At 42.7% G+C, this 15021-nt stretch overlaps 1 protein-coding gene across 4 annotated transcripts in view; it reads right to left on the reverse strand.

Moving 5' to 3' along the window:
• The window catches only part of nrip1b (nuclear receptor interacting protein 1b), a 67215-nt gene that overhangs the window by 12994 nt on the left and 39200 nt on the right, over window positions 1–15021 (reverse strand). The window contains exon 1 of one of the 4 annotated variants that reach the window (XM_061250135.1): window positions 11992–12080. The exons of 2 other annotated variants lie outside the window; for them this stretch is intronic. The gene's annotated coding sequence lies outside the window, so the exon portion shown is untranslated. Of the gene's footprint in view, window positions 1–3609; window positions 3734–11991; window positions 12081–15021 lie in introns of those variants that run through there. One more of the 4 variants, XM_061250134.1, reaches the window with a different exon arrangement.

Here is a 15021-nt window from a genome sequence, read left to right on the forward strand (position 1 = left end):
ATTATCATCATTATTGAACACTGCAGTAAGGCTATTTCTTTGTCATTAGAATTTATTCATTGTTAGGCTATAGGCTACCTATTGCTATTGATTAATATAACGTAATGGGCTGTAGCTTTCAGAATGGGACTGGCGTTTAAACCCATTTTCAAAAAACATTTCCACCGAGCCAATATCGACATACATCGTAGTCGTAGAACTCCTTTGTTGTACAAAAACATATTAAATTAATTGCTTTGGCCAGCATAATTAGCCTAATTATTATCTGACCTTTATACATTGTCTCTTATGGGTTAAAATTAAGAATTGTATTAAGATGTATTTCTGAGTTGTATTAAATGACCTTGACGCACAACTGAAACAAATGGTTGAATGCTAAATAGGGTAGTAGTAATATGTCAAAAGTAATCTTTTAAATGAGCAGGGTTCAGTGTTTTTGAAAAAAAAGCAATGTCATGCAACATCATTATTCTATGAACATAAAAATTACAATATAAAAACGTGGTGGTCGACGGTGACTGAGGAATCGCTGGCGAACATTTAGCCACTAGCAAAAGTGTGCATCTTTGGATTCAATTCATTTACCTGTGGATAGCAGAATTTATGGCCGGTCACTCTACTTAAATTATTTGCAAATTCACAGGGGCCACTTCAGGCAGGAAAAAAATGTATTCCCCGAAACCAACATGAATATCACATAAATTAACGTATTGTAGACAAAAATATGTATCTGATGTGATATACTGTGAGCATTGTTTTAGTGACTTTTATACTCGCATTTTCCTAGTGTTCCATCAATGATAAGAGTCAATTAAGTGTTTCATTTGAGATTTATTAGTATTCTCACATAGTAGCAGTTAGTTGTTGTAAGTTTGACCACCACTGCTGTGAAGTAAAAAGTGTATTTTTGAGTTCACATGCACAGACAGCAGTCTACATTCTCCAGGTCCATTTTGGCCTCCCTAGCATTAGCTAACCACATACGCTGTTAGGAATCCAGCCGACTTTCCCTCAGAAGATCAATAGAATGTTAATTGAGGAGAATCTCTTTCAGTAACAGTAACAGCTAACGTTACCTTGCAAAGCAAATGAGGACGCAAGGCGTCAACTTTGAAAATACACTGTTGGAATAATCAAGTATGCTGCGCAAAAGCTTATATTTAGCTGCTTAGCAAGCTCTCAAATGTTATGTTATATCAGCTTGCATTGGGTAACATTAATTTCCAACCAGGAATCACATTCTCACTAAAAGACCGGAATTAATCGAATTATACATATAATAGACATTGTATAGCTTAGCTATGATACTAAAAATGGGCAATCAAATACAAAGCTTTGAAAGTTTATAATAGGCTTCAGTCCTACCATTTTTTCTCCAGCACATAAGTGCATCATTCTGACCAGGTGTTTAGTATCGCTGCGGACTTTCCTCTAGACGCGGTAACGTTGATTTTTAAATTGCTCATTTGAACAGCAAGGGTTAGGGCTTGAGCCAGTTTGTTTGTCTGTTACCTGTTAATCACTTCTACTGGTTGCATACCTATAGAGTGATTGAACATTTGTCTTAAATAGCTTAAATAGCTGTGGAATTTATCAGTAGATTAGCTGTGATTTCATATTGCTTGTGAGCAATTGTAGGCCATTTAAATAGGCGTGTCAGAGCGTCGCTCCGTCCCAGTTTGTGATGTTATGTTTCACCCCATCCCAGTCTGCTCTCTCCCTCGAAGACCCCCTCTGCGACGTGGGCCTCCACGGCGTCGGAACCCCTCGAACCTCAGCTACCCCCCGCTGACCCCTTGTGAGGACTTTGCTGTCACAGGGGGACAATGGAACTGCCAGTCTGCCACTCGGAAGGCTGACTTCATCCCTGCGTATGCCTCCCTCCAGTCCCTACAATTCCTTGCCCTCACAGAGACCTGGATCACACCTGGCAACACCGCCACTCCCGCTGCCCTCTCATCCTCCTTCTCCTTCTCGCACACTCCCCGGCCTTCCGGCCGTGGCGGTGGTACTGGTCTTTTAATTTCCCCCTTGTGGAAATTCTCTGTTCTCCCCCTCTCTGACCTGTCCATATCCACTTTTGAATTCCATTCTGTTGCAGTATCTTACCCTACTAACCTTTTCATTGCAGTTATCTACCGTCCTCCAGGGCCCCTGGGAAACTTCCTTGATGAGCTAGACACCCTTCTCAGCTCCTTCCCTGAGGATGGCACCCCACTGATTCTCCTTGGAGACTTCAACATCCACCTAGAAGCCTCCCAGGCTGCTGCCTTCCCACCGCTAATCCACTCCTTCGGCCTCTCCCTGCAACACTCTCCTCCAACCCACAAGGCGGGCAATGTCCTAGACCTTGTCTTTGTGAGGAACTGCTCATGCTCCGATTTAACGGTTACCCCTCTGCACACATCTGATCACCACTTCATCTCATTCTCCCTCCCTCTTCCTCCCCATCCTCCTCCCCCTCCTCCCACCCACACTTCCTCAGCCTGCCGTAACCTCCGCTCCCTCTTACCCTCTTCCTTCGCCAGCACCGTCATCGCCTCACTCCCCCCTCTTGAATCCTTCTTCAAACTCCCCACTAACTCTGCATCTGCCACCCTCCTTTCATCTCTCTCCTCCGCCTTTGACTCTCTCTGTCCGCCTGTCTCAAAGCCACCTCGCACATCCCCTCCCAGTCCTTGGATATCTGACACTCTCTGTACCTCCAGGGCCAGCCTCCGCGCAGCGGAGAGGAAGTGGGGGAAATCCAGAGACGCTTCAGACCTCACGACTTACCAGTCTCTCCTGGTGGCATTCTCTTCCGCTGTCACTGCCGCCAAAGCAAAATACTTTCAAACACAAATTCAGAACTCCGGTTCTAACCCCCGGAAACTTTTCTCTATTTTCTCCTCTCTCCTCAATGCACCGCCTCCTCCTCCTCAGTCCTCCTTTGCTGCTGATGACTTTGCTGATTTCTTCGATGAGAAGGTCACAGTCATCCGCAGATCCTTTACAACCACCGCCCCCCTCACTGTGCCCATCCCGCCCTCTAGGCCCATCCCTTCCTTTTCCACTTTCTCCCCCCTTACAGACTCTGATGTTTCTCAACTCCTGCTCTGCCACCGCCCTACAACCTGTGCCCTTGACCCTATCCCCTCTTCTCTTCTCCAAACTATCACACCTGACATTCTCCCATTTGTCACCTCCCTTGTCAACTCCTCCCTGTCTTCCGGCTGTTTTCCGGCATCCTCCAAGAGGGCCCACATCACTCCGCTGCTAAAAAAGCCTACTCTGGATCCCTCCATCATCCAGAACTACCGCCCAGTATCTCTTCTTCCTTTCCTTTCTAAAACTATAGAACGAGCCACTTCTACTCAACTTTCTTCTTTCTTTTCTAACAACAACCTGCTAGACCCCCATCAGTCTGGCTTCAGATCGGGCCACTCGACAGAGACTGCGCTCCTCTCCGTCAGTGAGTCACTCCATGCCGCACGAGCAGCCTCCCTCTCCTCTGTCCTCATTCTTCTAGATCTCTCTGCTGCCTTCGACACTGTGGATCACTCCATCCTCCTGTCTGCCCTATCAGCAACGGGCATCTGTGGCACAGCCCTGGACTGGATTGAGTCCTACCTCTCTGGTCGCTCCTTCCAGGTTGCCTGGGCTGGTTCGGTATCGACTCCTCTGCCCCTCGCCACAGGAGTTCCCCAGGGCTCAGTCCTAGGCCCGCTTCTTTTTTCTCTTTACACTCGCTCCCTTGGCCCTGTGATCACTGCACATGGGCTATCCTACCACTGCTACGTGGACGATACCCAACTCTTCGTCTCGTTCCCGCTGTCTGATACGCAGGTTTCAGCCCGTATCTCTGCTTGCCTGAGGGACATCCAGAGCTGGATGGACAACCACCATCTAAAGCTCAACCCAGGCAAGACTGAAATGATATTCATCCCTGCTAAAACCTCTCCCCATCTGCATCTCTCCATTTCCCTCGGGGATACCACACTCACGCCGTCACCCAGTGCAAGGAACCTCGGCGTGGTGATAGACAGCAGACTGTCCCTCTCCGAGAACATTGTGGCGGTGACCCGGTCATGCAGGTTCTTCCTATACAACATACGGAGAATCCGCCCCTTTCTCACCCCCTACTTGACCCAGCTCCTGGTCCAAGCGATGGTTCTGTCCCGCCTGGACTACTGCAATTCCCACTTGGCTGGCCTCCCAGCATCTGCCATCAGACCCCTCCAACTCATCCAGAATGCAGCAGCTCGTCTGGTCTTCAACCTTCCCAAATACTCATACGTCACCCCCCTGCTTACTTCCCTCCACTGGCTGCCTGTCATGGCTCACATCAAATTCACATCTAGCCTTCCAAGCAGTTAAAGGGTCTTCCCCAGCTTATCTACAAAAAATCATCAGACCCTACACCCCTGCCAGACCTCTTCGTTCAGCCTCCACAAGCCGCTTGGCACCTCCCCCTCTCCGAACCTCCACATCACGCTCACGACTACTGTCTGTTCTGGCTCCACGGTGGTGGAACGAACTCCCCGTTGAGGTCAGAACTGTAGAATCTCTCCCCACCTTCAAGCGCAAGCTGAAGACACACCTCTTCAAGCAGCACCTCTCCCCATCCCTCCTTACCTCCCTGTGAACCTTAATTGTTGTCTCTGTGACTTGCTTTGTGTATCGGTATTTTTAGTTCCTAGGTAAGCAGTGTTTGGATAGTTACTTTGGTCACTTTTGCTCTGTTTCTTTGTTCTCAAAAAAAAAAAAAAAAAAAAAAAAAAAAAAAAGGGCCCTCGTCCTTATCTTTGTTGTACAGGTAGCAGTTGAAATTGTACTTCCCTCTAGGGTCTTTCAGCGAACTTATCCCTGGTTATGGGTATGCACTTTGTTGTACGTCGCTGGATAAGACCGTCTGCCAAATGCCAATAATGTAATGTAATGTAACATGGCAGCACATTTCCAACTGTTCTGTCTGCAGAACGGCCAATGCTGATGATCTCAAAATGCCAGACATCGGCCCGATTAATCGGTGCATCAGTCGACCACTCTATAAAAGGTACCCTATGTTCCAGTAATAGCTTGGTGTTGCTGTGAACAGTGTTTCAAAAGGGGAAATGACCATCAAGACTTACATTGCAATATTAGGGTGCAGGCTTTGCTCATGCATTACATCCCTCATGGCAAATCCCATTATTCACAAGCAAAGCACTATAAGACCTGACATGTGAAAACAGAAAATATGTGGCTATTACAAATTCCTGTGGTGCAAATACTGAAAATGAACTGTCTGTGGTCTAAATCTGTCCTTTGGATGTAGATTGCTTTTGAGCCTCTGTGCTGCTGGTAATTACACATCTTTAAAACACTAAGGAAAACATCTGAGGGAATTTAAAATTATTTTACAGACCAGTGGTCGAAAAAGAAGTAGCATCACTACAAGAATACACCATGTACTGCTACAAGTGTCCTTCCTTTGAGCAACTCCATAATAGAAGGTCCTAAAAATGATCAGAAGCTGTTAGACACTCCAGAATGAATAGCAGAGAGAAAAGGGATGATTCACATGAAAAAGGGGACCAGATACAAATGGCAGGGATTTCATATCCAAAGCCAATCTTCCAACGCTCACATGAAAGGTACAAGATGAATTGCCCCCCAAAAAATAGATAATAAATTACCTCCATTGTCCAGGAATTGTAATCCATTTAAGCTATTTAAAATGCATGATAAAAAAATGAAAAAGCTACAGGACCCACAGTTAAAGTCAAGGTCATTCATGCAGGCTTTCGACTGGATGCAACAGCTGGCGTCCATACAAAGCTCTTGGTCTTAATAAAAAGTGACAAACCTGCCCTTGCTGTGTGTATTGCTAATATCCGAAAATTCTTGCTTAGCAGATGTGTCCAGTGCATTAATGGTGCGTCAAGGTTAGAGTTTAAAGGAGAGACAAGGGCTAACATTATTAGATCACATAATCTATATACAGGTTTCAGCATTACTGTACAGACTGACAAGTCACAATGCATTATGACCATACAGTCAATGCATAGCTTATATTTTCATTACTACAAGTTGAAAGGCAGAACATATGACTAAAAAAACAACAAAAATATAATTCAGTGTCATCAGATATCAAGTACAATTTTTTAAACTCACAAGCACATATATATATATGCACACACACACACACACACACACACACATAAAATCAAGGCCCAAGCACTTCCGCTGCACTGATCATTACACCAACTGATTGCGACTACAAACTCAACATAAGGGCACATCAACATGACCTACATTCCCATAACTGAACCTGCCAGTGCCTACACTTCTGGAGCAAAGGTTCCAGAAGCCTTACATAATGGTGGAGCATTCCACTCCTGTCTATCCCAACAACATAATGTCATCTCCACCTCATCAGAGGCAGAACTGTGGGCACATAACGATCAGGTACCTCCCTAGAACCTTGTTAGAGGACGATGGGTTTGAACTTCAAGGCGGAGTGCTCTTTCAGGCCATCTGAAAAGGCCGCAGGAGAGAGTCTCCTAACTGTGCGATTGAGGCCCTTGACAGGCTGATCCCACTTTCTTGCCTGCTGTTCATTCAATTTTCAGCCAGAGCACATTGGGGAGTAAGAGACTGATAGATGTGAACAGCTTACTCATTTCACCAATACAGAGACTAACAGATGAGGAATTGCTTAACTTACATAAGGCAACATGACTTTGCACTTTCCAAATGTCCTCTAGAATGTCTCAGAACATTAGGATCTAGCCGGTTAGGAAGATGCGCCAAATGTAACTATAAGTTAGTGCTTGTCATAAATATTTGTGCGGTTTTGTAAAAACCACCCAGAACTCTTTTCCTGAAAATTCTTGAGAGAATAATGTAAATGGACTAGAGCACATGATACATGATACTCCTTTGTAATCTGAGGCCAAGGGCGAGTGTACTCATGTTCTGAGTTTCCTTTTGGCTCTAACAGTTGAGCTGAACAGTTAACTGAAACATCTTCACCGGTACTAACCCTCCATTTATGAAGCTTTATATTTTGGCCTGTTTCTGAAAAACATTTGAGCATTGCAACACAAATGATTTGATTTTGACAAGTCTGTGTATTTCTTCCATTACACAATATCCTGATGCACAGCGTCAATGAGTTTAACAAAAGTAAAAACAAAAAACATCAGTTTACAAGCTATTCTTAACAATCTAAACAAGGTTAGGATATTCTATTTTAGCTTAGTTCCATGCATTCCCACAATTACTACCTCAATGGCATAGCATTTATGAATTTATGAACATAGCATAAACTGAATACATTCACAGCAATGCTACAGCTTATAGCAGATAAATACAGCAAACACTGAGAACCCCATTAGCTTTAAATCAGGGATGTCAAACTCCAGTCCTGGAGGGCCGCAGTGTCTGCTGGTATTTGTGGTTTCCCTTCAACCAGCAGCCAATTAAGTCCTTGAGAACAAGGTGGGTGGTCTCTTTAGCCAATGAAAGACTTGGAAATTAATCTCTCATGCTGACGCACACCAAAAACCAGCAGACACTGCAGCCCTCCAGGACTGGAGTTTGACATCTGTGCTTTAAATGGTTAATTCTGGCTATAGCCTGCTTGCTATAGATTTACTAGTAATCACATATGTCATAGCCATGTTAAATCAATATGGATGAATTGAATGAAAAATGGATATTTAAAAAATAAAATGACCACATTGGAAAGAAAATAGAAGTTCATGTAAGCTCATGTAACAACCATGGCAAAAGAATAATCTCAGAAAGTGTGTCTAACTCGATAATGCCTACTGGGAAACATGTAGAAAACCCCCATCTTAGTAACACACAGAAAGCACATTACAATTGGCCTTTGTTCACCCTCTTTCATAGAATGGGTCATCACAGTCTTTGAATGATACTAAAAAGCACCTAGACACATAAACACCCAAGCTATTCTAAGATAACTAATTATTTAGTTGTATGTACCAAGCAATCCCACATTTAAATACTTAGGGCCAGATTTACGTACACAAAGCTTGCAGCACAAAATGCGGCCTGAGGATGGCGTGTTGGTGCGGTCGCAGTCTGCCTGAAATGAACATCTTATTTATGAAGGCTACAGCTCATTAAGCAATCAGCAAATGGGTCTGCCTACAAACCACATTTTGGAAAGAGATCTTAAACAGTGCAGTTAAAACAGGTGTTAAGTGCATTGAGTATCTTCACTGTGCGTGGCGATATCAATGTATCGGCTGCCATGTAAAACCATATCCAGTGCAGGACAAAATGTGGACATATTCCAGCTGTGGCGGCTATTTTCTTTTGAATGAAATGTGAGATGTAACTGTTGCCAAGGTAGAATGGGAACATTGAGTGGGAGGTACCAGTACATCTTTTATTTCTCCCAGAAGCGTAATTATTTGTATGTCTGTGTGTTTGTCACAGAAGTTGCATGGGTCCTTTAATTCCCCGCTTCTTTTCTGCGATTGTTTTGGAAGATAACTAATGCAAGCTCCTTCTGAGATGGACAAAAGCGATTCAAAGCAGCATATCAATGCATTTAGCTTACTCATATTTTTTTACTCACGGCAACACTGATTTTTTTAAACCTCAGTTACTGTCACTACGGTTGAGCACGTTATTTCAGTCACTTACCAACGCTGTGTATGAGATATTGGTGAATTTAATCAATTATTTTGTAAATAGACAAACACCCAGCCTGAATTATTGCTTGGCTGCGATCATTAATTAATATTGATTATTAATAATCTGTTTGATGATTTTGTGCTGTTTGATGCATGTTTCCTGGGCACAATGCGTCATATGTGCGCCTGAAAATCGACGCAAAGGCATAGTAAATCTGGCCCAAAGTGAAGCTTTCCAAGCAAAGACATTGTTATATCGTATAATAATATGTGAATTATAAAGTAAACTACTATTCATTTTTTAATTCTAAAAGGGAGTTTCAGAAAAGAACATGGACTACTTAAGAAAAGAGTAAAATATTATTATAGAGCAGCAATGTAAGATATTTATGTCACTTTCTTACTGTGGTATGAATCAGTGCAAGAAACTTGTAAATTTAGGCAATTAGTATTTTTCAAAATTTGAAAATGTTTTACTGACAAAAAAGGAATGCTTCTGGTTAGTGAAACACCAAGCTACATAATATGCTACAGTGTTAAACTAAATCACTAGAACTATCAAACACTGAACACATAAAAACTGCAAATGCAGGATGAGACCTTAGCTTTGTCTAATGAAATGTCCCCTTTTTAATATCTTTGAGAGCATCCTTTAAACCAAACTGACATTATTAATTGAATCTCTTTAATCAATTATATGCACTTAACCGACTAAAAGATAAAACGATTAAGTATAACCTTTCAGAGGAAACTTTGCATAGTATCATTCCAGTTGGCAGTTCTGTCCTGGAGCACAAGCCAACAAACCCCACAGGACATCACAACCCAATGACCTGCGTTCCTCCGCCTCAGGCAGTACCGTGCACAAATGCAGACACCAGGGTGACCGCGTCTGCTCACAAGCTTATGCAGGACACTGGTCCATAGTACTGTGTGTCACAGCTCAAAACCCTGAAAACCTGTCTGCACCAAAGTCAAACCAGAGGTCTCACAAAAAGTCCCCTGCCCCCCAAAACCCCCTGTTTGCAGTCTGGGTAGGTTGCAGGATGTGTGGCCACTCAGGGCCATGGTTTATTTTATTTCCACGAAAAAAGTTTCCGCAGAAGATATAGAAGCGAATGTAAAAATGTATTCTTGAAAAGGGCTGAATTTAGCTACTGCGCCTGACATACCAGTCCAAAATATATTGTACTTTCTCTCTGGTTCCTTAGATTAACATTCCACATAAATAAGTACTTCCTATGACAGTATAACTACAATGTCATAAAACGGAAGTTGCTCAAAGATCATGCTGATTAAGTGAACTAAAGAAGAGATGGAAGATCTACTTTTCCAGAGGTATTCTGAGAATGTTCATGTCCAGGTCAGCTTTTGCCCCTAAGTACAGCTCACCCTCATGATATTGTATAAATAGCACTGCGATGAGGAGCAAAATTTACAATCCTGGCTCTGCTTTCACTGCCACCATCCACATAGTTTAGAAGATTGCAGAATGAGATAACTACATTTCACAGCTCCACAAGCGGTGAGGACAAAGCCTGAATATTCCTTCATAAAGCATCCCTTTAAAAAATTATTACATTTTTAATATGTATATACAGTATATCATGAAACTTATGACAAAATAATTGATCCATTAAATAGGTTGCACTAAGTTACATTAAACATACATTTTTGCAATGGTAATTAGAATAAATCTGTGAATTCCTTTCGCAAGAGCACGAAAGTAGAAGCAGAAGATGCCATGAGGGCCAGTTACATAAACCTTCCATGTTTTCTGCACGTAATGCGAACACAGAGACCCAATGTGCAGCCTTACCTTTTTTTCTCCTGAGCTGAGATGCCAAGTGCAGGTACAGTGTGGTAATCAATTTGCTCTACAGGCAGGAATGCTCCACTGGAATACTAATGTGGCTCTCTGTCTCTCTCTCACTCCCTCCTCCCTCTCTCCTATAGTTTGACACCCCTCCGTGCCCCAGTCGTGAACAATGCGAGGGGAGGGCGGACTGTCTTCTGCCCAGATAACTGCTGCCACTAATCAAGTCTACGTGTATCAGGGCATGGGATTAGAGAGCTCATGCAGCTTGACTCAGACAGTGAAAAGCAGCTACACACAACAAGGTCAACAGTAAACCTTCAGTAACCCAGCCATCCTTCTTTCTTTCTCTCTCTCTCTCGCACACTCCCTCTTGCTGTCTCTCTATGTGTTTCTTTCACTCCCTCTCCCTCATACTCCTTCACTCACTCTCAATCTCTCTCGGTCAACACACACAGACATGTGCACATACACACACGCAAACACACACAAACACTGGAGTGAACTAATTCATCAGATTTTAATCAGAATTTACTGCTGATGGATGTGTAGCTTCAGGGAATTAAACAGCCTCCTAGAAGAATAAAACCAGTGAGGTCGCACAGGGGGTAGATGGTCATAAAACCAAAATAAATATTGGGAGATCATGACAAAACAAAACAAAGGACGTCACTAAGTACTTTTCCTTGCCCTGTCACATTAATACTGTACTTTGTTATTTTATTTAGCAAAGACGATGTTCATCAGAATTAATGCACCAGAGGAATATAGGAAATTCAGGAAATATAGGAAATTGTCTTGCTACTGCCCTTCTTGTCAATTACTGGAATGGTCAAACTGCTGATACAACACAAATGAGAAAGATATAATTATATAATTCTCATGATGACAGTGGTTGAACATTCTTTTATGTCTTACAAATGCTTAATTTAAAAGACTGCTTTTTAATGCTCTACTTGTTTGTGTGAGACAATCACATTACCACCGGGTCTTTTCTCTAACGTTTCTTAGCACCTCTTTCATGTTCATTTGTTGCAGTTTTTCTTACACTTGCCTGAGGTACCGTGAAGTAAAATTCCATGTTCACATATTAGCTGCCATGACAGTCAGGCAAAAGTGTGGCACTTTCAGCACAGAATTTGCACCGCATGTTTTGTTATGTACCCAACAAGTCTAATTACTTGCACAATCTGACCATTTTTCAAGTAGCATGATTAAAGGAGCCTGGAAGAGCTAATGCATTACCTACAGAACTAGTTAGCTGCTTGAACAGACCAGAATCCAGGCTAGGACAGCAGAGGGAAAAAAACACAGCCAAATGAAAAATAACTTTAAAACAGCACACTTACAACTAATTCCCTCTGCTTCTGCTGACTATGGCTGAACTGTAGCCTGAATACAGACAGGAGTGTGGAACTGTAACAAAACACCCGGGGGAGAAAAAAAGGTTGGAGATTGTGCCAACAGCTCTACCCTTGACATACTGACATCAGGCTACTGTCATGTGACACTTTGTCATCTGCCACCTGGCAGAATCCCCACCTTCTCACGACCTCATCCTGCAGTGACCTGCACTGCTGAGCTTGTGCGAGGCCCCTCCCACCCCTCTGTGGGAAGGTCGAGCAGGTCACCGTGTCCTCATCTGTAATCCTCTGCCATTCGTCAGCAGCCGGGCTAAAGGAGGCAGGCTCACTACACGGGGAGAATGCCCAATTAGGCAGCTGTCACACAAAGCAGACGCTGCAGAGCCATCCCTTGTTGAACGGAACAGCAGCTGCGGATGCCAATTACGCCAACGTTTGGGGGAGTGGGGGGGGGGGGGGCTTCCACCAACCTAGACAGTAGAGCTTGCAAGAAGGCTAATGTTACAGTTTTTGCATTTGTCTTGTTTGAAAATGAACAGCTGATTGAAAATTAAAACCTTTTGCTGAGCGTTGAAAACAAAACTGTCAAGTTAATAAAGAATGGCCTCTCCGAGCTGACTAACAGGAACAGGAGCACTGCTCCATTGTAGTCTTTATCCCCTGTTTTCACCCACAGTGTCTCTCTGCTGTCTGGGGCCCAGAAAGAACTGCCTATAAAGTTCCAGAATTAGACAAGTTTAATCAGAGATAAATGAGACCCTGGAAGGCAGAAGGTGCTGACTTTGGGCAGAATAATCTCGCCATTCTTAATTAAATGACTGAGGAAAAGCCAGTGCATTAAAAAAAGGAGTACGCCTGGGTTTCCTGGCTTTTCCCCAGATGAGGAAAGCAGTTAATAAGAAAACCTCACACAGCCCTCTTTGCTGTGATCAGCGCAAACGTGCGACAGAGAGCCGCAGAGGAATTTTCAAGGAAACTCAAAGGAGGTGGACCACAAGTACACAGAGCGGTAGCCGTCAGCCTTGTGACAAGGGCAGACGCTGGGGTAATTCATAATACACTCATTCAGCTCTTTCTGCTAACTGGAGCCTCATACTCCAACCGAACGTGGTTGACCTGAAACTGATGAAGACACAGAAATCAGGCTAGTGTCTTTAGGAATTTCACACCCCCCCCATGTTTTATAAATCTTTGCTAATTTATTAAGAATCTAAAACTGAAATTTACATACAGTCCCCTCCAAAAGTAATGCAACAGCAAGGTCAATTCCTTTGTTTTTGCTATAGACTGACGACAATTGAGTTTGAGGTCAAATTATGTACATATTTCCAAGTATTTTTATCTGGATTTGTAAAACAGCTTAGAACATATCACCTTTTGTATCAGACTAACCAATTTTTAGGTGAGAAAAAGTATTGGAACATGTGAATGACTGGTGTTTCTTGTTGCCCAGATGTGTCCTGTTAAGATTGATTGGTTAAACAATAAATAGTTCTGAATGTCTACTCTTCATTTTAGCCTTGGGTTTTGCCAGTGAAGACTGCATTTGTGTTTGAAAAGATGAACTAAAATGAAAACCAGAGAGCTGTCTTTTGGAGAAAAGCAAGCCATTTGGGGCTTAGAAATTGATCAGAGCCATTGCAAAAGCATTGGGGATAGCTTGTGCAACAACTTGGAATGTCCTAAAGAAGAAAAAAACCATGGCATACTGCACAACAGACATCGAACAGGTCGACGAAGGAAAATAACAGCAGTTGATGACAGAAATATTGGGAGCGCTTTGAAGAAAAACCCCAAAACATCAGTTAGTGACATCACAAACAATCTCCACAGGGCAGGGATGAAGGTATCTCAATCAACCGTTCGAAGAAGAGAGCAGCAATATAGAGGCAGCAAACAACTCATCAGTAGTAAGAATCTGAAGGCGAGATAACAATTTGCAAAGAAATACTGAGATGAGCCACAAAAGTTTTATGGACTGATTAGACCAATAATAACCTCTACTAAAGAGAAGATTAAAGGGAAACCTCCCCCTCCCCTGAAACAAATGCTACAAAACATTAAGTGTTATTTACTTTCATTTACTTAAATACTATCTGTTCCAATACTTTTACTCACCTAAAAATCGGGTGGTCTGAAGGTGATATGTTCTAAGTTGTTTAACAGAGCTAGATAACAATTCCAGGAAATAAAAGCTGAGATTCAGATCAGTCATGTACATTGACCTCAAACTCAATTGTCAATGTATAGCAAAAACAAAGGAATTGACCTTGCTATTCCAATACTTTTTGAAGGGACTGTAAGTATTCAGGCCCTTTGCTGTGGCACTCCATATTGTGTTCAGGTGCCTCTCTGTAGACCTCTGCGATAAACTTGTGGCAAGGAACAGAATCCATTTCTCAAGCTTTGAGTGTTCCTAGGACCAAAATGGCCTCAATAATTGTGAAATGGAAGAAGTTTGAAACCACCAGGACTCGTCGTAGAGTTGGCCATCGAGTCAAACTGAGTAACCCGGCAAGAAGATCCTTGGTCAGGGAGTTGACCAAGAATCTAATGATTATAAAATAACTTGAACATAACAGAGCATAACATAAGGTAACTGGGAGAACAGGCCATTCAGCCCAGCAATGCTCACCTTTTCCGACCCCTAAGTGTACCTACTGCTTGGTTTGCTTAAAAGCTATATTGTATCCAGCTAGCGTCATATCAAGCCTGGTCTTGAAAACCCCCAGTGTTTCTGCCTCCACTATATGTCCTGGCAGGCTATTCCACACATTCACCACTCGCTGTGTAAATAAATACTTCCTAATATCTGTATTGCCAATTTCCGAACTCACACTGAAGCATTGCCTATAATTCACTTTCTTTATCCCTTTAATGAATTTAAAAGCCTCAATCAAATCCCCCCTAAGTTTCCTTTTACTAAGCTTAAAGAGATGAAACATCTTAAGTCTATCCTCGTAACTTATCTTTTATACATGAAATCAATCTGGGTGCCCTTCATGGAACCTTTTCCAGTGCTTATAATGCGGTCCCCAGAACTGCATAGAGTACTCCAAGTGTGGTCTAACAAGACTATTTCATAAGGTGAATATAACCTTAAGACTTATGCTCAATACTCCTGGCTATATATCCTAGCATCCTGTTGGCCTTTTTTACTGCTATCGCACACTCACTAGAACCTGAAAGGCTTTGGTCAACTATTACG

This window comes from Conger conger, chromosome 7 (genome assembly GCF_963514075.1).
Source record: "Conger conger chromosome 7, fConCon1.1, whole genome shotgun sequence".
In the NCBI taxonomy this organism is placed as follows: domain Eukaryota; kingdom Metazoa; phylum Chordata; class Actinopteri; order Anguilliformes; family Congridae; genus Conger; species Conger conger.